General features: G+C 38.5%; 1 protein-coding gene across 1 annotated transcript in view; it reads left to right on the top strand.

Annotated features, from left to right (window-relative positions):
- Nucleotides 1-24,219, top strand: part of KCNIP1 (potassium voltage-gated channel interacting protein 1) — a gene marked incomplete at both ends in the record, with an annotated part of 450,645 nt that overhangs the window by 8,500 nt on the left and 417,926 nt on the right. The gene's annotated exons all lie outside the window — the stretch shown is intronic.

Consider the following 24,219-nt stretch of genomic DNA (forward strand, 5'->3'; position numbering starts at 1 on the left):
CTGGGCTGTGTGTGTGTTCCAGTTAAACAAGTGCTCCTAATGTGTGTTTTACACTCTTCGCACCTACGTCACAAATAGACAACAGTTTTCATGATTTGTATGCAGTGCCAGTGGGGCTTAGAAAAAAGGGCTGTGAGGGCCCTGTGATCTTGCTTTTGGTATCAATCAGGTGTTCTCTAGGGAAATGCAGGGGAACCTTGTAAGCTTTGTGTTTAGTTAGGCAACCAATTCCCACTCTATCAATTCCCAGTGTTACCATGTGATGTGGGGAACTGGAAGAGAAAATGAGATTAAAATTGAGATTCTAATAGGCTATTGGTTGAAATATACACACTTTAACATGACTATTCATAAACATGAATTGCTGTTACTTAGGTTGAGTCTCTGCTTTAGTGATAATAAACAGAGTAAATGATAAACAGATCATCTTTCAAATAGATGAAATAGATCATCTTTCAAAGAAATGAAATCATACGTAGCAATGCTTAGGGAAGTACAGTTTTTGCTTTTTACATTCACAACTCCTTGTGGTTACCCATGAAAAAGCATTATTACTACTGCACAGTAAAGCTAGTGATGATGTCCATCAGCAGCAGCCTCTGATAGTCCATCAACTTTCCAATAGTTGCATAGAGTTGCTGGAATAAACTGGGAATAAAAAGTGTGATAGATTTTTTTATCATTTACATTTTGGTAAAGATGTTCTACATCAAAATGCTTAGCCTAATACTATAAAATATGGGTCTTGTCACACCACCTTGAAGTAGTAAAAGTGCATCTGAGTGTTGATAAAAATTTAACCATCTGGATTCAGTCTAAAACAGGGCCAGCAGAAATGAAAAACATGTTTTCAAACATAAAACTAGGGGGAGCTAAGTAAGCTTGAAGCAAAGGCATAAAAAGTGAAATAGCCGCCTTAATTTCCTTCTTAAAGTCTGTTTGCTGTGATGTATTGATTTTTTATTTTTTTTTTTTTTTAATCCCATACTTGTCACATTTTATGTATATGGGGAGTAGCAGTTCTTTCGGATATGTGTTTTAGGGAAACTCATGAATGTCAGGGAGTTTTTTTGACTTGGGTCTGAAAATGTTTGCAAGCTCCCCAATTGTTGAATTGTGTGTTTATGTTGATGCCATGAAAGGAATTTTATCACTTGTTTCATGAGAAGTAATTTGAGATTCAATGAAGAAAAGCATTGTATAAATGTAACCAATACCGCAGATGTGGTAACTCAGGATGCTGCAGTGATTGTTATTGGTGGCATGGTGAGTTGTGGTAACTAAGGTCCTTTCAGTTTTCAAAAGGTCTCACCCATGCAATTGCAGTGATGCTAATCACTCCTTCAGAAACTGAAAGAAGTGCTATTTGCATCAAGGGCTGGCATTTGAATTTATGGTCTAATACCTCATGCTGTGCCCTGTGCTCATTTTAGAAATAATTCTGTTCATTGTGAGTTTTCTATCTCCTCATAAATATGGGAAAACAGGGGAAACATTTGCATTATGAACCTTACCGCAAAATCACCATTACAAGCTGAACATATTTGTAGTATTTCATGGAGAGGTAAAACATTAAGACCACAGACTGCCTTGTGAAGGCAGCTGGGATAAACAACCTGTGTCTTTGTCTTTATAAGAGGAAGAAATGACAATAGACAAACTTATCTGGCAATCTATACAATGCAAATAAACTCTATAAAAGCAAGAAAAAGGGAAGCACGTAGATAAGATTACTTTTAACAGTCTTTCAGGCTTTTTAGGAACTTGTGGGAGAGGGAAATTAAGCCTTAAATACTTATTAAATATTATTGTGTCTAACTGTCATGCAGCTAATAGCACAAGAAAGGAAATGTTATTTAAACCAAGAATTGCTTCAGATGGGGTACAGCCAATCAGACCGTAAGGGGTGATGTGGGTGTGATAATCTAGATCTGTAGGAAGTAATTCTGCATAGCAAGGATGGGGTATGGAAAGCTGGAGTGCTCAAAGCATCTGTCTGTCTCTGTTTTTTCAGAGTCACGTAGTGTGCTGCCAGTCTTACAGAGAGTAATTGAGCTTTTTTTTTTTTTTTTTTTTAGTGCTTTTGTAGCACTACAAGTCTGTCTCCAGACTTACCTTGCTTTGCTATGCACTTGGTGTGTGGCAGAAGGTGTCTGTATTGTAGGCATAAAAATTGAGATGCAATATATGCCAGGAGGGGGGCAGAATGAACTTGATGTCTTCTGTTACGGTTTGGTTTGGATTTTCCATAGCACATCATCTGCAGGTTGAATAACATCAGGTAACGGAAGAAACAATCTGTTCTGTAGTAATCTTCACTTGCAAGGGTGGAGCTCTGGATCAGCTTCTATAAAACGAAATTTTAAGCAGAAGTTGTTCTTGTGGTTTCTGTTTGTTTGTAGTTGGTATACCAAAAGTGCCTTGTCACGCACAAAACTGTAAAGATTACTTGAAAACAGTCATTTCGGGACTTATTTATTTTGACTCTGGCTTTGTAAATCCTATTTAATTTTATGAGTTGAGGGGTAAATCCCTTTACAACAAATCAGAAACAGAAGAAAGATAATTTTATGAAAGTCCATCTTTCTCCATTATGCAGAAGTACTTGCTTTGCACTTAATGACTCAATACTATGGGCAGAAGTATGATGTACAGCAACTAGTAAGCCACAACTCCTATACTGTTGGAATTATAGCCAATTTTCAGGTTAAGGTGTGTGTTTTTTTTTTTTACCAAGTTGTCTTAGGACTTATAGTGAGCTTTACTGCTCAGGACCTCTATGTAGGAGTTGTTGGGGTTGTTTGTTTGTTTGTTTGTTTTAATGACTGAGACTTAGGAAAAAACTCATCCTGTAAGTGAGCTTGTTAATTTCAGAGCAGTTAGTCTGACAATGAATTTGACATGCAATGTGTCTTTCCTGTGTTTTTGATATGCTTTCCAAGAAAAATGCTCTGTATACTTGCAGTGTTTTACATAAATAGCTGTAAGAAATTTGGTGAAGTTACTGGTCAATAGCTGTAGTAACAAACAGGCCTAGTGGCAAAGCCTGGCATTTTTAGCATGTTCACAGGATCTCCTTCATCCCAGCTAAAATCAGTCTTTAGCTAGTTGAAGACTATCTGTGTTCTTATAAAAATAATTTATCTGAGAATGACCTAATAGTTAATTTTTTTCTCTGCTGAGGAGAATGACATTCATACAGACTAGTCCTTAAAACTTATTTAAGAGCTCCAGTAAGCGATGGTTTGTTGGCAATTATGAACTTATTCTTGGGCTGTGTGTTTTCTGGTGGTATCCTTCGTGACAGCTGGAGTTAAAGCTGGATGATATTGCATTATAAAGTCTGTTCCAGCAATAAATACTTGATATTATGGATCCATAGACATATAGATGCTTACTGGAGGTGCACTTTTCTTTGTTGTTTGGGAGCAACATGATTATTGGAGCATTTATCTATTAAGGAAGGGTCTCTAAATTTAAAAAGCTGTGGCACAATATCCAGCACATGTGAAGTGGTACAGCTCTGTGCAGCATTTCAAGATCTGACCTTATTTTTTTGGTACTTCATCTCCTGCTAGAAAACAAGCGCTACCCTTGGCAAAATTAACTTGCCATTTCTGTGCAGTGAGGTTTTTGTAATTGCTATCCCAGGAAAAGCATAATATCCTTGAAAGCTATATGTATTTCCCAACAACAGGAATCTTGGCTTTACATTTGAAAAGGATAGTGTAATTTCTTTAAGTCTTTATCCCTTGAAAATATTTTAATGTCTTTTGTCCACTATTTTAGGTCCTAAGGGATAGATGTCAGGCAATGTTTGAAAAACTGCTTCCCCTTTAGGTAAATAATTTCATATGTCTTAACTGCAGGGTGTTTCTTAAATATCTTATCTTAGGAAGAAAAGGAATAAGCTATTTCAGAGGAGTTTCTAGATCATTGTGAATATGATTCTGTTTCTTTCAAGCTTCTGTTTGACTGAGATTTCTGACCCTCTCCATGCGGAGATATAAAAAGTAGACTTTAAAAAAACACAGGCATATTTTCATGGTAATTTGAAAATAATTTGTGCACTTAATGCCACATGAAGAATCTGATGAATGCTATCACTGAAGAAAATAAAATAAAACTTATTATTGTGTTTCAAAACCCTAATATATTCTCTAAACCGGTCCATGCTGGTGTCTGAAGTATAGTGTTTCCTAAGATGAAATAAACTGCTGAATTGCACTTTATAAATGATAAAACTCAAGTTAATGTCTTGTGGTAAATTAATGACCATTTGGGTTGGTTTAAATGTTCCAAATTAGCTGAAAATAGTCCCAGAAGTCCAGTGAGGAGCTGCAGAAGAGGATGCAGTGAGCAGTGTTCATGCTGGGCAAGACATTCTTTAATTTATATGGGGGATTTTGTCGTGTGTGTGGGTTTTTTATTTTATTTTTTAATAAAGCCTTTTCCTCTAGTTTGAAAGGAAAAAAATTCTGGTATACTTCAAGGAACACTGTAAATATTACAGTATGGCTACAAGGTCTATAAGTGTTTACTTTATTAAAGAACAAACTACCATAAACATCCTTTACCTTTTAAGAAATGAGCGTGGAATAGTTTGGCATGTAGTTCTAATGGTAGTATAAAATGAGTTTTAGATTTGCAACCCTCATTGTTGCTTGCTAGATTAAAGCAGGAGGTACCCAGCTTATGGACGTGGAGGAAATCTGCAGAATAGCACTCAGAAAATGTTCCTGTTGAGCAAAACATGCTTAGGTATTGGATTCCTTTGTCCTTGGTCGTGAACTTGAGTAATGCTACTTTCAAGGGCTACATCTGGCAGAGGTTGAGTTTAGTCAAGTCTCTATTCTTCCCCTTCTAGCCAGGACACATTAAACTGCATGAAGTGGTGAAGTGGCCAGAAGTCTCTATGCCTGCTATTTATCACCACTTTCTGCTGTATGCAGTAAATCCTGTTTTCCCGTAAGCTGAAATGTTTCCCTCCAGTGTGCTGAAGTACATATCTGTACCTTTTCCATCTCTTACCCCTTTTTCACCTCTTTCTCCTCCAGCTGTCCAGTTATAATTTATTCCCATTTCTACTCTTTATCAGTTATCTGAAAAAATAGGAATAAAACTAAAACTTGAGAAATGATCCATGAAAAAAGTGCATGTTTCCTTCCTTGCATAATGAAAAAAGGGCAACTGTCTCAACTTGCTTGTGTCAAATGTCTTCTCTTAGTTTTAGCCTGGGTAAGGCATGTTAGTTCTGAAAGTGAATGGAATAAACTAAGTTATAAATAACTAAGTTCTGGCTGTTTTTCCAGTTTGAGCACCTTTTTAATCTCAGATGTTCCCAATATACACTCTGGCTTGAGATAGTAGGGAAAAGCACTATAACATCTGTTTTCAAAATGTTGTACCCTATTCATTTCCAAGGGTCCCCTTCTGACACCCTCTTCAAGGTGTAACATTGCTTGGTTTTAGACAGTCCAGTTCTTTATGGATTTATCACACTTCGTAACAGCTCCATCACAAGTCATTAGTTGTTTACAACTTGAATAAATAAGCACCATGTCTGTATAGCGAACTCGTAGAGCGGTCCAGTTGTCTTGCATCAAACCAACTGTTCGCTCTGTGCTAACGTGCTGACTTGGAAGTCACTTAGGATGCAGAAAATCAATAGAAAGTGAATTTCTGAAGGAGGTTGTGTGCCACTGCTCTGGTTAAATCTTCTTGTTAATGATTTTATTTCTGTAAATATTTTTATTTTTAGCTTAATTTTTAAATGTTTCTTTATCAAATTGGACTTGAACTTTGAGATACTTTCATTGGTGTTGTGTAAATCAAGTTCTTCATGGGTTTTCTCTGCAGTCAGTATCTTGTCTGTTCCCATTGATATCCCTTTGTAAAGCTGCAGTAGTGCTGTAAAGTAGTCCACGTTTTCACTCCATATCCTACTTTCTGAAAAGATATTTCTAAGCGAGTTAAGTATCTGTTACATTAGCAGGCTCTTTATGACAAATGTTGATAGTAAACTCTTGGCAGCAGATACCTGCATATAGTATTAATGCATATATAAAGCACCGAATAGTTGGCAGTCAGATAAATTCAAAGCAAACTAAACTAGTAGTACTGTATACACAAATAACACTTGCAGGACGATCCATCCCTCTTTAGGAACTGAATTTGCCAATGTTGCCATAGGAATGCCTTGTGTTGTGCAAAGAAGCAAAATCTGAGTTTATTTGCAATAGTTCTTTGTAAGAGGATAAAGGGAAGCAACTGTCTAAGACCTTAAATCCTGGGCCCTGAATTCTGAACTTGATGCCATAAATATAAAGAACTGAAAAAGGATATATGGACTTGTGGCTCAGAAATTGGAAAATTGTATGTGGCTCTAAAACATCTTCTCATAAGCCACCTTACATTGACAACCTTCTTATTTCATGGTATTTGGCATTAATACAGAGCTGTAAATGCAGAGAATTAAGCTAAATTGAATTCTACTAGTGCAATAATTGAGTCCAGTAAAAAAATGCTTCCTCCTTGCAAATATTGGCTTTTGTTAGCAGCCTCAAACCTCTTAGACCAATTCCCATTGACTTACCCCTGTAGTTAAATTTTGAAAAACTGGTTTTAAAACCGTAGCTTCAACAGAACAGATACCAAAATGTAGCCTTGTCTATGTAATCTGTGTTTCTTGGGCTGAAGCCGCTCTGGGACTGGAAGCCAAGAACACAAGGACTCAGTGAAGTAGCATGTCGTGAGCTATTTGGTGGGGTGCTATAATGAAATAAATGCTGATTTGGTAAGAGCCGTTAAGAGTTTGTTTTGAAAGGTGAATGTTCTGTGCATCCAGATCTCTCGTTGCTCTCCTGCCCCTAAGCTATAGAGGGTTGCACAGAGGACATAACTTCTGGCATCAGACTGCTAGAGGAGGGGACATAAATGCTATGCAGCAGCCAGGAACATTCTCCAGCCTAATGGGAACCTGAAAAAAAAGTGATGTCTTGCAGAAGAGTGGGCTGCTGACACAACAAAAGATTAGAACTGAGATACAAGAGGCTCTGACTGATCCCGACTGCCTCACATGACAAGAGATGTTGCCCTTAGTTTAGAACTTATTGGGAAAGAGTTTGAGCAGCCTGTGTCTTTTGTACAAAACTTTCTTTTTAAGCAAGATTATGTACGGGTTCCTCTTTTTTTTTTTTTTTTTTTTTTTTTTTTTTTTCCCCCTTAACTTATCAGGAAAACAATGACGGAAATCTTGCTGTTGGCATTTACCAAGCCTTTCTCTCTGTCAGCCCTGCACTGAGGGACTTATTTTCCACTTACCCACAGCAATGGCTCTTGGCATTCTTGCTGCATTTTGCTTCTCATACTGATAAATAAAGCTATCAATGGGCTACTGATACACTTCTTGATTTTACCATCTCGTATCGCAAACATCTGAATTGCTTCTTCCATTTCATAATGTAGCACAGTTATAGTACTTGCTAGGATGCAGATTAGTCAGGGCTAGAAATGTACTTGCTGGCAATCTTTCTGGTTTTACTCCTCTTTCCACTGATGTAGGTATACCAGCCAACCAAAGTGGAAGTCATATGGGCTCTAAATGAGGGAGTATGCTGTAAGGACACCCATCCACAAGAAGGGCTGGAAGGAGGATCCAGGGAACTACAAGCCAGTCAGTCAGACCTTGGTACCTGGGAAGGTCATGGAACAGATCATCCTCAGTGCCATTACATGGCACATGCAGGAGAACAGGGTGATCAGGCCCAGTCAGCACGGGTTTGTGAAAGGCAGGTCATGCCTGACAAACCTGATCTCCTTCTGTGATAACGTGACCCGCTTAGTGGATGAGGGAAAAGCTGTGGATGTTATCTACCTGGATTTTTGCAAAGCTTTCGACACAGTTTCCCACACCATTCTCCTGGAGAAACTGGCTGCTCACAGCCTGGACAGGTGTACTCTTCGCTGGGTAAAAAACTGGCTGGATGGCCGTGCCCAGAGAGTGGTGGTGAATGGAGTTAAACCCAGTTGGTGTCCAGTCACAAGTGGTGTCCCCCAGGGCTCGGTGCTGGGGGCCGGTTCTGTTTAATATCTTTATCAATGACCTGGATGAGGGGATCGAATGTACCCTCAGTAGTTCGCAGATGACACTAAACTAGGGGGGCGTGTGGATCTGCTTGAGGGTAGGTTGGCTCTGCAAAGGGATCTGGACAGACTGGACTGATGGGCTGAGGCCAATGGTATGAGGTTCAACAAGGCCAAGTGCCAGGTCCCACACTTGGGTCCCAACAACCCCATGCAGCACTACAGGATTGGGGCGGAGTGGCTGGAAAGCTGCCCAGAAGAAAAGGACCTGGGGGTGTTGGTGGCCAGCTGGCTGAATATGAGCCAGCAGTGTGCCCAGGTGGTCAAGAAGGCCAGCAGCATCCTGGCCTGTATCAGGAACAGTGTGTGAGCAGGACTAGGGAAGCGGTCATCCCCTTGTACTTGGCACTGGTGAGGTCCCACCTCGAGTACTGCGTTCAGTTTTGGGGCCCTCACTACAAGAAGGACATTGAGGTGTTGGAGCGTGTCCAGAGAAGGGCTACAAAGCTGGTGAGGGCTCTGGAGGACAAATCTTATGAGGAACGACTGAGGGAAGTAGGGTTGTTCAGCCTGGAGAAGAGGAGGCTGAGGGGAGACCTTATCACCCTCTAAAACTGCCTGAAAGGAGGGTGTAGAGAGGTGGGGGCTGACCTCGTCTCCCTGGTGACAAGTGATAGGAGGAGAGGAAAGGGGTTTAAGTTATGTCAGGGGAGGTTTAGATTGAATATTAGGAAACACTTTTTCACTGAAAGGGTTATTAAACGTTGGAATAGGCTGCCCAGGGAGGTGGTGGATTCGCCATCCCTGGAGGTGTTTAAAAAAAGGGTAGATGTGGCACCTGGGGACATGGTTTAGAAGTGTTTTTTGTCAGGGTAGGTTAATGGTTGGACTTGATGATCTTAAAGGTCCCTTCCAACCTCAGCAATTCTATGATTCTATGATATTGCAGTATTAGAAAGGAAAGAATGAAGTTGCATAAGGGACCAAGGAGGAGGAAGGACTGTCAGCTTGAAAAGGCACAGAGAAGCCAGGAAAAGAAATGTTCTATGCAAATAGTTGTCATGGTGCAACTTTACTAACATGCATCTTTTCCCTACTCCAGTGTTACACTAATATTAAACAAGGCATTACAGGGATCAAAGGGCTTCCCTATGTATTTCTTAAACAACAACAAAATCAACACAAAAAAAAACCGCCAAACCTGCGCATGCTAAATAAAATTCCATGAAGTGGCTTTTAGGTAGGATTTTTATCCTTTGGGAGCAAGTTTGTAGCTCTATGTTCAGGAGGGGAATGAAGTTTCTATAGACCAACAATTGGAGTTGTTTCCAAGTAATTTAGGAGCCCTAGTGAACTATAAAACAACTAAAGTAAGCTACCTTTACTCTCCTTTCTGAAGTCCTTTGTGTAAAAAGAAAAAGAAAAAAAAAAAAAGTTGGTGTTTTTTTTTTTTCAGCTTAAGTCAACTGGCTTTTGTGCATGGAAGCACAGTAATGCAGACTTCTCCATTCTGTTTTCTGTGTAGGAATTAAAATTGGCATTTTTTTTTTCTGATAACAGCAGCAACAGCATGGGATGGAATCTCAGAAAGGAGCTTTTTTCTTTTTTGGTTCTGGTTTCAAGGGAATCATCACAAATGGTTATGCTTTTTCTCCCTTGTTTGCTGCAGTGTTATGATGCAGTATTTTCAGTGTGATATATCCAAAGAGTTTTTCAGCTTGCACAATATTAAAGTTTTTCATTTTCAGTATCAATGTTACAACTACATGAGATGTTCATGCTGTTAGAATTACATAATGGATATTTCAGTTTTGAATGTTGAAGGAGGAGGCTAGAGAAATGAAATAATTTAGGTGCTAGTGTCTACATTTTATTGCAGAAGACCCTGTCATAACTAAAGAATGGCTTAAATTTATGCTCAGTTTCAGGTCCTTTGTGTACAAAATTGTCTTGGTTGCTATTTTCCAGGTAAAGCATGAACAATAATTTAACTTCCTTATTATTCACCTCTCTTGAGTTTGAAATGGCAAAGCCTCATCTCTTATCTGTAACTTAAACTTCTCATTAACCTGTGTGTGTGTTTCCTTTCTAAATTCATTAGTTCATTAATTTTTGCCCTCGCTTCTTGTTGAATTTCCTGTAACATAATGTGGGAAAGCCAAGAAAACTGTCTGCTGGAGACATTTCTTTTAATGATTTTGTGTTAGTGCTACTGTGCCCCTGCATAGAATTCATTTGTTAAGAAGGCTTTATATGCCACTTGGCAGGGAAGAAACAATGCTTAATTGTGATGAGTATTGATTGTTTTTAATTTGTTTGCTGTACATTAAGAACCAGCTTTCTCTTACATCAGTTAAGGAAGAGGTGTGCAAGTTGAATGACCCCCATTTCCCACCTACCCTAGACTGCTCTCATTGGAGCCACTCAGGGTGCAAGGGTACAGCATGGCCCTTGGGTGGATGGTTAGACAGCTAAGTGATGTATTTGCTCGGGGTATCAAATTGCAGCAGACTTGCTCAGCTCACTTAATGGGAATCTTCTCCCCATGAGCTGTAGTTTGAGAGGGAGAGGTTGATTTGTCATTGAAAGAGAACTTGGTGCTGTCTCTCGCCTGATTCCAGTCACAGTTCTTTTAGAGCTCTGGTTTCATAGTCAACTAGTTTACAGTTTTGCTTTACAGTTTTATTTTATCCTTTCATGTGCCTTCCATTAGTCCATGAACAAGCACCATGTTTACATATTATCAACTCCTTTTTTGTGTGTTTTTTGTTTGTTTTGGGTGTGTGTGTTTTGTTTTGTTTTTTTAACTGTTAGTAATGAATAAGTGTTTTGTGTGGAAATTTCTGCTTTGGTGTCGTTTTCTCACCTGCCAGATTTTGAATGAGTTAAAACTTAAGCCAATTTCCCTGATGGTTTCTTCTCACAAAGTGTTTCGTGTTTGAGCATAATCTGTATCTGAAGACAAAATTTTACAATGACAGTAATAGAAATAAGGATGACATCTTTTTTTTTAATATCTTCCAAAATTTGCTCAGGTTGAGAAGTGAAAGAAGGCTTTTTTTTTTTTTTCTTCTTTTAAATGTGTGAAATATTTTAATGACTCTATCACAGATGATGATGCTATGATTGTTTCTGCTATAATTCAGAAATTTGTGTATGGATCGAAATTTTTAAGAGAATGTCACAAATACTACTTGCCTTCATGTAAGACTTTGCATTTAGATTTGAGTCAGCTCAAAAAAGTATTTTAAAAATACAGAAAATAAAAAGACTGCCAGGCTATTTAGCATTGGTTGCGCATCTGAAGCAGTGTAACGAAGTAATTCCAGTACAGGTGCAGAATGAATGAAGAAATTTGTATCAGACTTAGTGAATTCACATAGCGGTATACAGGTATACCTGTATATATGTGCTGACTGTGGTGTAGCTGTGATCCTTCTTGAGATCTGACATTACATGTACGTATGTATCAGCTGCAGCACGATTCCATTTTCAGATCAAAGTAACATTTGAGTTGGGTTGACCAGGTAATAATGCCCTTGCAAACTGCTGCACTTGGAGGTTCATGCCTGCAGCATTGCACAACTCTGTGGAGATTGTGGAAGGGTAATGTACTGGTCTTTGAGACCTCTAGCATCCTGTCAGTCACATCCTTTCCTAGCGGCATGATTCTGAGCAGGTTGAAGGCTCAAATGATAAAAGAACTTTCAGCATTCAAGCTGTGTATGAAAAGTCACTTGCTTGGTGTAGTAATAAAGGAAGAAGAAAAAAGCTTGTTATACTAATCTTTCCAGTGGGGGACTTTTTGGTCTCTGTATGGGTTTCCTAGGCTCTCTTGCAACAGGAAGACTTGAACAGCTGATGAAATCAAGGAACAAAAAGTTAATGATACTTTATCAAATTTATTCAACTTGGAAATGAACTTTTAGAGTGTACTGTCCTCACTCATCCAAAATGAAATGTCATAAATGCAAACCTCTTAAACACCCAAGTAACCTCAGTGATTTTAATGAAAATCAAACTGCTTCTTATATAGTCATGCCTGCTGGGAGGTATGGGTAAGACAGCGTTACTGGGTAAGTTACTTCCAGCACTGCATGTTGTTAAAAGTCCCTGCTTTTCTCATGGCTTGGCAGCTGCAGTGCTTGGGAGGTATTAGTGTGCCTATTGTCTGGCTTTACTGTCGCATGCTAACAGGAGATGGAAGAGAAGTATACTTCTTTCTCAATATCCCAACCACAGACTAGGACCTTTTGCTGCAGCTTAAGGTATTGAGGATCTGCTGTTTCACAGGAAACAATTTTATTTCTTTTTACCAGTAGCTAGTAGTTGATGTGTTTCTGACTGAATCCCTGAATGATCAAGGTGGAAGAACTCTTGTTTCAGACCTGACTTTTGGGCAGGATGGAGGTGTGATCATTGATGGATACTCATTGCTATTCCTGCACTGTCCAGCAAGTGCAAAAAGGAGGATGTGGTGTTCTGTATAAAAATGCTGTTGCTTTCCTATTGTGCAAATATCAAACACTGCAAGCTGTACAGGCCAAAGAAATTATTCCAATCCACCTCTTAATACATATTATTTTTTTAGTGCTATATGCAATTATTTGTATTCACAATAATTTTTAAAAGCCCTATTTCCCAATGGTTCCATTTTAAAAAAGCTTAGAATACTGTGAGAATACACGCCCTATACTCTAGTTTGCAGCAGCTACCTTTCTACCAAAGTTTACCTTATATCACTATAAGACTATATTGTAATGTACACTTAACATATGTTGTATAGACTTGGAGGCTTTTAGGCCTTGAAGGACTTTCAAGTTTGCAGTTTGAAAATATTGATGGTGAAAATTTTGGTGCATAGCAAGCAATTTAACAGCACTTGTGCTGTGAAGAGCACCCAATAAATACATGTCAGGATGGCTTATTACATGCTGCTTTTCAGAATGAATTAAGAAGTAAACTGTGTGAGATACCAGCCAGCAAGAGGTGATTTGAGAAATGAAGGCTAATGGCTGCATTTTTATTACTGAGCTTTGTAGAGCATCAAGTGTTTATCTAACAGGTAATGTTCTGCTTAGGTACAGCCTTTGGTGAAGGGACCTGACTAAATGTCTGAATGAAATCTTTGCTTTGGTCTTCTGCAGGCCTTGATTGATTGCCTTTTCCTAGTCATCTATTTGATTAACAATAAATACTGTCTTCTGCTAATTTAAACTAATTGAGGTTTTGGCAATATATGCATATTGGGAAGGAGGGATCAGCAGGTCATTACTTTGCTAATTAACTTACCTTAGGGTGAGAGGTAAGGCTCTGTGCAAATGCAGAAATCCCCAGACTTCTGTAGAAAATATAAACTGGGTTTTTAATGGCAGTAGGTGTTGAAAGTCCATGCTGAAAGCTAACCTTGCACTTGTGTTAAGTCTGAATGCCATGACACCCTTCTATTAAATTAAAAGCTAGACTGGCCTAAAACTGACCTCATAAGGAAAATGCCATTTTTCTGTGAGCCAGGTCTCAATGCTGAGGTGAGAGCCAGTGCCTGGATCAAAGGGAACATTGTACATATAGGAAGAGGGGAGTGATGTGTCTGTCCCCTCAGGAAAAGTAGTTAAATCAGATCAGCTGTAACACTGTCTCAGCCATCAGAGTACTCCAGTGATCCAGCTTTTAGGTATTTTGGGACAGGTAACTTTAAACCTGTTGACATACTCAAACAAAGGATTGTTTCAGAGCTGGGGATGATTCAGCAGCCTGACTGAGAGTTAGTGCCCTCATTGACTCCTTTCTCAGAATTAGATAAGAATTAATTCTGAGGCCAAGATCTCTTGGTTCTCAAGAGCACTATATGATCAAGCAATAGTTGTCTGACAGTGCTTAAAAAATACAGGTTACAGAATGTTAATGCAGTAGGTTGTTCTCACAGTAGCTTTGATTTCTTGAGCAGAGGACTAGTAGGATCTAGTATATCTGAGAGTTTTGTGGGATGTAAAAATATAAAATGGAAACTTTATGGCTTGTATTATGGAGCAAGAGGTTTATAATAACTTACCTTCCCAAACATAAAGTATGTCAACTATTTTCTTAGAAAAGTGAAGTTTACGGTGGTTTTTATTTGGTTTTATGTTGCATACTGGCTCTTTACCCTAATGGTATTGCATTGGATTTTCTTTGTTTCAGTGATCTCTTTCTATAAATGCTTATCAGAAGATGTATTACACTAAAAATTTAAACCCACGCAGCAATATCATGTTTCAAATGATACTGCAGCAGTAATGCAGAGAAGATTAGAAATGGAAGTTGAGATTTAATGTGGAAGTAGTCACGATTAATTACAGGCACCAAGGTTTGCTTCAGTGAAAAATGCGTTTTAATTGATTGGGTTGATTAGTCTTGTCATACATGGAACAGGTGCAGTGGTTATTGGTTTTGTCTTTTGGGGGAGAGACAGCAAGGGAAATGACCCAATTTACAAAAGAAAAATAATTCTAATCATATGGCAGGAGGCTGCATTGCTTGTGTCTGACACACGCGGTTGACTTCTCTTCCTATTGAGTAAGATGTTTGAGGAGTGTTTCATTGGGATTGTCTAGTGCTGTATTCAAAAGTGAATTGAAGTGAGGTGGTTGTTTGTTTTTTTTAATGGTAATATGTGGTTGAAAGCTATAAAAATGTAAACTTTCTTACTCTCTGAATTCAGTGAAATAGGAGTTTTCTAACTTTAATTTGAGCTGGCTAACATTTTTCAAGTCAGACTTATTTACTGTTATCTCTTAAAGTCTTTTTTTTAACGAAGAATAAAAATATCGGAGGCAAAACTGGGGTAGATTTGGTATAATTTTTATGTGTTAAGTGATAATTTCTACCAAGTTCCCAAAAGAATGGTAATGTGAAATATCAACTTCTCACATTGCGTTTTTTCTTTTGTGTATACGCTTTGTTTTCTTTGCATATAGTTGAATGGCATTGTAGATATCTTCCTCTGGAGTTTATAGCCTGAATTTCCTTATGAAATGAATTGTGCAGGAAGGAAGTCATTGAAGTGAGAAAATGTGGAGAACAAAACAAGAAATTGGTGCAAAAGCAAACCCTGCAAAAGTGAAAGATAAAGTGGAGCAGAAAGATGAAAGCAAGTGCAAAAAATATATAGTCCCAGTCCCACCTGCCTAGGGAAGGTGAGGGCCCCCTTTGTTTCTGCCAAAGCTGTATGTAAACCGAAAAGAAAAATCCCACTATTTTCGTGATTAAAAAGAAGTATTGAAATACAGGCTATGCTCTCCAATCTCTGATGAAAACTCAGCATTAGTTCTGTTTATCTCTTTAAGCATGTTCATAGTTGGAATGGAACTGGAGAGCAAATTAATATTACTTAAACCAAACGTGTCTTACAGCCCACTTGTAACTTCTGCCAAAAAATGTTGTTCTTTTTCCTTATTGTTTGTAGTTGCATGATGAGAGGTGCAGAGGAGCTGGGGGAGGTGTGTGTGGACTGTAGTCTGTGTAAATATGTTATGTTGAAGGTTTGCTACTGGCCGTATTCAGACACCATTGTACTGCATTCAAACACCTAATATTGCATTTATTACTTTCAGAACAGATAAGGGAGACAGAAGTTTCAGTCTTAGTTGCATGCTAGCTGTGTTTTGAGGCTTTTGGATCAGTTGGGAGAGTAGTCCTGTGTCATCTGTTGAACAGGCTGGGTTTTTTTCTCATTATGAAACCAGAAAGATTGCTAAACATCAATTTGTGTTGTTTAGCCCTTAATTTTTATTTTGCCAGACTGCATATCTGTAGATTTCTTTGATCTCTTTGAAGTATGTGCTTTATTTTGATATTTATGTTTTATCTTCAACAAGCGTCAATATTTTTACTGGCCATAAACATATTAAGGGTAATAAATAGCTCTTTATATCAGTCAGGCAGTGAATTTAATTTATGGTACAATGGATAATACTAGATGCAGGTAAAGTTAAAGAATTTACTAATTAACCAAGTGTTATCATTTTTCTTTGTTCAGAACTGTGTAATTTTAGGGTGAAGTGAGGGAGGGTGGCAGTGTTAGGTGAAGGCATTTGTTAAATTGTAGGGTTCACAGTCCTACATGAAGAAAGAAGAGCAGTAGCAGTATAAGAATAACAGTCTTAAACGATTTTAGCAGGCTTGGGAAGCTGATATGTAGTCTTCTGGGAAGATAATATTAAGAAAACTGGTCACTGCTGGAAAGGGCAGGCAATGATCCTGATTGTACGGGAAGATAAGCACTGTAAGAGACTAATACAGATGAAATAGTGGAAGCATATTGGGATAAGATCAGAAAGGCCAAGGTGCAAAATGAGTTATTACAACTGGCAAGGGACTTAAGAGATGGCAATAAACGATTCTAAAAATACCCTGGAAATGAGAAAGACAACAGAAAACCATCATGAGTGCTGAGTGACTCAGGGCTGAAGGAGTGGCTGAGTCTTCCTTTAGCCTTCAAAAAACAGTTTATGTGACTTGTTGCCTCACACAATTAATTGCCACAAGGAAAGAGAAGCACAGATGGGAACAATGGCTACGAAATATTTAGATAAATCAGATATGATTGAATTCATAGTGCCTGATGAAAATCACTACTGAGGGCTAAATCTATTCAATCATTTAGCTGTTAGAATTTATTTCTGAGAACGGGGGAAATTTGGGAAGAGCAACTACTGTATCTATAACACGGTGTGGGGAAAAGAGAATCTATAGATGAACCAGTCTAACTTTCCTGAACAGAAATATAATAGAATAAATTGCAGGAAAAAGCCAAGCTGTTTGAGCGATGAGCCAACTTTGAAATTATGTCCTCTTCGCCATTCTCTGCCCCCCAAAAAAACAATACATACCACCCTTTACCCCCCCAGCTAGCCAGCTTTTTCTTTTTTTCCAAAAAACAAACATCCAAAAACCCACAAGAAAAACAAATGAATAAAAAATTCCCACTTGTGCTTTCATTAGCAAAACTTTCCTAGTGGGAATGTTGGGAACAGTAGATGCCGTGCTGCTTTACTTGGTTTTGATTTGAAACTATGATACCTGATATTTTGTAACCAAAGCATGGAAATACCATACAGCTGAAATTGCTGTTAAAAGCCCATTTAAAAAAAATCTGTTTAAATATGCTCTACTATCCGCTGAATCTGGAGATATATTCCTCTGGTTAGGTGTATGCAGCTAGGGACTCTGCGTTTTTACAGTTGGTGAGGTAAATTGACAGAAATTGTGATTAGGAACTTGACAGGTCTGTACAACTTCATAGAATATGTGTTAATATTCAGTGTCACAAATATTAGTAGTACTCCAGGAGGGAGGTTAGAGATTGTTTTTCCTTCTGTTGGTGATGTGTTAGGTCTTACAACTAGCTTTCCAAAGTCCATTTATCTAATGGACTCGTTTACTAGTGATAATTTTACTCAGCCTGGGCTGCAGTCATCATTCACTTGTGGAGTTTGCAGTCCTGAAGGATATGGGTCAGGTGAAGAGTAAAGTTGGGACCCTGAATTTTAGAAAAGCAAACTTCCAGTTGTTGAAGGAGTTAATCAATAGGACCCCCTGGGCAACTGCTCTCAGGGACAAGGGAGTAGAACAGAGCTGTCAGATCTTTAAGGATGATTTCCATGGAGCACAAGAGCTCTCAATCCCCAGGTGTAAGAAATCAGGAAAGGAAGGCAAGATACCAGTGTGGTTGAGTCGAGAACTGCTGGTCAAACTAAAAGGCAAGAAGGAAACACACATGCAGTGGAAGCAGAGGCAGGTATCCTGGGAAGAATATAGGGATGATGCCTGTTTGTGTAGGGATGGAGTCAGGAAGGCCAAGGCGTAGCTGAAGCTGAACTTGGCAAGGGATGCAAAGACTAATAGGAAGCGCTTCTACAGGTATGTCAGCCAAAAAAGGAAGATCAAAGAAAGTGTACCACCCCGATGAGCAAGACTGGCAAACTGGTAACAACAGATGAGGAGAAGATTGAGGTATGCAACAACTTTTTTGCCTCAGTCTTCACTGGCAACCTCTCTCACCACACCTCTTGACTGGATGGACCAGAAGGCAAGGGACTAGGGGAGCAAAGTTCCACTACAAGAGAAGATCAAGTTTGTGAGCACCTGAGGAACCTAAACAGACAGAAGTCTATGGGACCTGATGAGATGCATCCCGGTGGCCTGAAGCAGCTGGCTGTTTTGAAAAGTCATGGCATTTGATTAAGAACCCTGTGATGGGAAAAATGGAAACATTGCACCCATTTTTAAACAGGGTCGAAAGGAGGACCCTGGGAATATTGTGGAGCAGACTCTCCTGGAAACTATGTTAAGGCACATGGAGGACAAGGACATGAGTTGACTTGCCCTTGGTAAAGACATGCTGGCTGTCTCCTGCCTGACCAACCTAGTGGCCTGCTATGATGAAGTCACTACATCAGTGGACAAGAGAAAAGCTATGGATGTCATCTAGCTGGACTTCTGTAAGGCCTTTGACACTGTCCCCCACAACATCCTTCTCTCTAAATTGGAGAGATATGGATTTGATGGGTGGATTGTTTGGATGAGAAATTTGTTGGATGTTTGCATCCAGAGGGTAGTGATCAACATCGTGGACACCACAGTGAGGCACAGGGGAATGGTCTCATTGAATTAATTGTGTGTCTTTTAGTCACTTAGTTTCTTGAATGCTGAAAAATGCATACATTAATTCTTACAGCTGGGATTTGTACCTTCATTATTGGCAGTCAGATAAATTCTTAATTTCTAAATTCATATTTCTGACTACTGTAATCAGGTGCCAGTATCTGCTTTTGAGATGGAATTGGATTGAGTTGAGAAGACGGGGGCAACAGAATTACACTTTATCTGTTGATTCTTCTTGTTTTGAATTCATTTTTATTCTCTGAGAAATAACTTTTCTAATCTTAATAGGCATAAGCGTATTCCTGTACACTGCTATGGTTTGTGATCATGAAGTGTCATCAGTTTGAGTCTTTAAATTTCATTCTCTTTTTATACTACCTTCCTTGTAAAGTCTTGATATTTTAAAGCTGTATAAAATACTTGCTCTCAACACCATCGGAGACACTTTAAACGTCAGCTGAATGGGTGATTTGCTGCATTTCCATGTACGTAAATTCTGTGCAAACATGAACCTAAACAGTGCTGATTTTCAGAATATAAAGTAAAGGAACAAGCATGTTGTTAATCTTGTTACAAAACAGCTACTGTAGGTTTTTATTCATCACTTTTAAAAATATCCCTCTTTCCAGTGAAGAACTAGCTGGTCATCAGACTTCCTGTATTGATCCATTCATTGAACTTTTAAAGAGGCTGTGAGACTACAGGAGCTCCTAATTTATTAGCAATTTTTTTAAGTGGCTGGGGATGTGAGAGATTCAATTGTTAGGTGTCCCATGCTGACAACCGCATGTTTACATAGTGTAATCTGGAATTTGGATCCTCTTATGCAGAGGGTATGGAGCCTACAGCCTACCATCAGCTGTGGCTTGCTCGATTTGTCTCAATGGCCTGCTGATTTCTTTCTTTCTTTCACAGCATGTGACTGGAAATGTCTATTATGTGACGAGATATATATTTTTACCTTTGCCTGAAAGCTTGTTCTTTTTTTTTATTATTTCCTTTAAAAACAAAACAACCACCACCAACAACAAAAAAAACTTGCTTTAGAGTCTCCTAAATTGTCCATTCCCAAAATGCTCACGTACAAATACTAATAGTAGGGGGCTTTTTTTTGGTCGGATGTGGTTTTGTGTTGTCTTTTTTTGAAGTCTCTTGTGTCTCGTATTTGGGCTCCTTCATTTTGACAGTTTTGTGCAATACTTTTTTTCATTCAGGAGAGTGCATGTTTCTGAGACTGGAGTGTATTAGTGAAGGTGTTGCATAACCTTTACGGTCAGGACTATGGTTCTTGTATTTCTCTCAAGGGCTTCCAGGTCCTCTAAAGTGCTCAGGTGTTCTTCAGTCCAGGCAAAATACTTTGATTTGAAAGCAGCTGGCTTTTAGGTACTGTGTAGAGAGTGTTTGGAAAAAAAAACCAAGAAAACAGTTTTGTCATGCAGGTGTTGTATGGTTGCTAACATTAAATGTGTTTTAGCTATTCTTCAATAGTAACTGAAATATTCAGGATTTTTTGATAGCTTCAAGCAAACTTGATAACTGTCACTCTGAAACAAATTCATAATATTTTGGCATTTCAACAGAGACCATAACTTAAGCATGTTGCTTACTCTACATTAATTCATCTACACTATAGTAATGTCTACTTGTGAAGCATCTGGTTTTTATCCTCTTACATTAAGCCTCATTTGAGACTAAGAGTGTGATATTATCCCAACAGTTTCTTGACTCCATTGCCTTAAATCTTGTTCTCAACTTTGGTCTGCCTCACCAGTTCAGTGTAATCAGTATCTCTCTCTATAATCTCCCTTGTATTTGCAGGTTTCTCTATTGCTAATTACACAGTGCATATTTAAATGCCTTGGAAAAGCAAATGATGTTTTAGCTATTAAAAAGACCAAATAGATTTGTGGTTTTCTGAACCCAATTTAGTATGTGACTTCTGGAAGGTAGATGTGACAAAGACTGTGATTTGATCATCTGCACTCAATGCCTCCTTGACCTATGGTAAAAATGAGGTGTCACTCAGCAGCCCTGGCCCGAAGCTGCCACTGAGTCAGCTATCAGTCAATTAAATACTTGATGCTTCTGCTGAAATCATCAGTAACAGCACAGTTGACACTTATTTCTCATCACTGTGTTGTAAAAGGGATGGCTTTTCCTGAGCTGGTGGTCCAGAATGCTGCAGGCTGAGCCACAGCATTGAGCAGCTTATATACGTGGCTCACATCTGAGCCAAAAATTCACTTCATTTTCCTCATCTCCAGTGGCAGACCCAATCTTCTAATACATATTGCTACACTAAGACCAAAGTCAAGATGTCCTGTGCTTAAAGCACAGACAGCAGAGTACACTTTAAGAACTCTATTCATTCAGAAAATGCACAAGTGCCCTGTAGGTGGCAATTTTGGGGGAATAAAGCCCCCTTGTATGGATCAGTTCCTAAGCTTGCGCTGAGCGTTTAATTGAGGGATGTTGGCAGCATATTACCCTGCTTTGGAAAAGAATCCTGAGTGCAGCACTGTTACAACTTTACAGAATAGAAACTGCCAGGAACCATTACAGTTGGTTGGGCAATTTTGTCTTGTTCTCAGGCCAGCTAATCGGCTCCAAAGTACACTGCAAGAACATTGGGAAGTTGAGAATGCTCTATGAATGCAAGCAGGGCACAACAGCACAGGTCCATAACCTCAGTCCTGCCAGGATGCCTTCATTCTTCCAGTCTAAATTATTTGCTTGTATGGAGTTCTTTGGGTATGAATCAAACAATATACAGCGCTTTCACATGACCATAAAGAACCCCAAATTCTTTTCTTGAGGTATGGTGGTGTCTTTGAATTGCTTACAGTGTGTTGAGTCTCCACATTAATATGCTGCTTCTGAAGAACAAATGATATGTTATTCAAGTTCAGGTAATATGATTATACCATATTTTAACAACTTGAAGTTCTATTTATTAGTGCTATTTCATTGCTGTACTGAAAGCAGTTGAGAAGGCAATGAATTATTTTCTGTCCACTAGCGAGGTGTGAAGAACCGTTACTGAGGCAGGAAGAACCATTTCAGTGGCTATAGAGGGGAACATCAGTAACTATAAAAGGGACAATGGAGACTTTTCAAAAATTTATCTGTGGAAAGCAAACTGAAACTTTTATAAGCTATTTCAAAGCTTCTATGAATGTATATTATTATGAATGAATTCCTTGATACACAATTTCTCATACAGCTTTCATTTCTGTCATCACAGTCTATCTGATAAACTTGCATTTGCAGAAAGCTTAAAAAACAAACAAACAAAAACAACTCCCCCCCCCCCCAAATGACATGCAAGTATTCCTTTAAAGGGCTAGCTATTCTTTCGTGTCAAGTCCAAGGAAAAAAGTTTGATGCGATAAGTCATCTAGGTTTTGCAGTTATAACTCCCTGGTTTTCCTACCATTGACAGATACGGATAAAAGGATGTTGGTTCCCCTACTCCCATTACTGGCTTCAGAATCATGGAAAAAAAACCCAACAGCGTGTTTGAGTAAAGGCAGCAAACATTCATTCGCGCAATAGTACGTCTATATAACAAGTTTAATATGGGCTTTAAAAAAAAAAAAGTGCAGTAAGGGCAAAACCTGTGGTGTCAAAACTCTAGACAGGCCATATAAACAATGTGAGTAAATAAACTGTCTGTTTCATCCTAGCTTTTTATTTTATAGGCTTCAGTAGGGACAGTATTCACATTATTCTGAGTATATAAGATTCAGCCGTGGTTGTAGGGATTTCCTCCCCACAAATGAGAGGGTAATTCAATTTTGAGGCCTGTCCAATCATCACCTTTCTGCAAATCTGTTTAGCATAAGAAAAATTAATTGGAGGCCTTTGTTCATTGCAACTATTTCATGAGCCAAGAGGTGATAATTATTTTCTGTAGACTAGGTGGAAAGTCTGGTCCTCTGGTTTCAGGCTGCTGAGGCTGACAGCCCTGTTGACTTAGGGATCATGTGATTATCAAGAGTAATGTTCAAAAAGAGGTCAAGATTTCTTTATTTACTTTACAAATAAGCATGTCCAAATGTTTTGAAATGTTCCAGCAGAGAGAAAATTATGCAGTGCTTTAGCAAACTGTAAACCAATAGGTGCATCAAACACCTTTTGCTCAAGCTCTATCTTTTAAGCTTTTTTGGGAGACACCTCTTTAACAGATTGTACTGCCTCACTAGACTGTAAAGCATATGAAGGAAATTATTTAAAGACTATTCAAAGACTTTCTATAGGAATGGCCTTCAGTTTCATTGGACTAAACAGCCTATACTTACTTCTTTGAGGTTGTCTTGTTCTAAGTGTGGTACAAATACTTTACTGAAGAGACAGAGCCTTACAAACAACTCTGTCCTCTGTCCTCTGCCCTCATCTGTAATATTAATCTTGTGTTAACTTTTTGCTAAAGTTGAAGTATTTTCAGATGCTCTTACTTGCTTTTTATGCTGAATGCAGAAGAACTTGTTCAGCATGCTGAGACTTTCTGAAAAGCTGCCTGGAATTATAAGAGGTAAGAAGTAGGAAGTACATCTTTAAAAAGTCGGTTTTCCTAGATAAGGCAATTACAGTGACACATATCTAGCAAAGATAACATCAGATTTTTGGCTTTATTATAGATAGAGGTATGCGATCAAAATGAAAAAGGAATATACCTGTGCTGGTTTGGGTATGGCAGTGTGTGATTGTGTTTACCCACGTGACAGCGTAATTTCTGTGCATATTCTCATATGACACTTCTAGGGAAAGAAGTGCAGGGTGTAATGAGACTACTTGTATCTATTTAAGAGTTGTATAGATATTTTTAGGAAGCTTTGAAAGAACAGCTTGTCAGTCCTTCAACTTTGACAAGATTTGTTTCTTTTTTTTCATTGCTATTTCTTCTAGTGGAGCATAATAATAAATGAATACTTTCTTTAATCTGTGTTTCACCGACTATTTTATATGAAAGTTGATTATAGCCGCCTCTATCTGATCTTTGCTATCGTTTTCCTTTCTGTTAGTGATCTTGAGACTGTGGAGAATTGGGCTCAACAAGGAGAAAAAAATCTAATATTGCAACTCTCCAATATAACTTATATTAATCAAAGCTGACACTTAAGTCTTATAGCAGCATGGTAAAAGAAACCTTGCTCCAGGAGAACTAAACAACAACACAAAATCCCCACATGCATTCTTAACATTTTTACTGTTTACAAATACTTTAATGGGGAAAGGAAAACTGCAGTTTGCTTTGCAGATCCTCTGATGTTCCTTGTGCTCTTGAGCTTTTGAGGAACTTTTGAGATGATTCCCAATTTCAGCTTCTGACTGAGAACAGCTATTTGCTTATACATCAAACTTGTTTTTTTCATGGGGTTTGTATGGCTGGCCTACACACTTTGTGCCAGCCACCAACCCTTTATATTGTGAACAAAGGATAACTGCCTCCGTTCAATACTTATAATTATACCCAAAATGGGTTTTGTT

The sequence above is a fragment of the Vanellus vanellus genome (assembly GCF_965231255.1).
Source record: "Vanellus vanellus genome assembly, chromosome: 13".
NCBI classification, from domain to species: Eukaryota; Metazoa; Chordata; class Aves; order Charadriiformes; family Charadriidae; genus Vanellus; species Vanellus vanellus.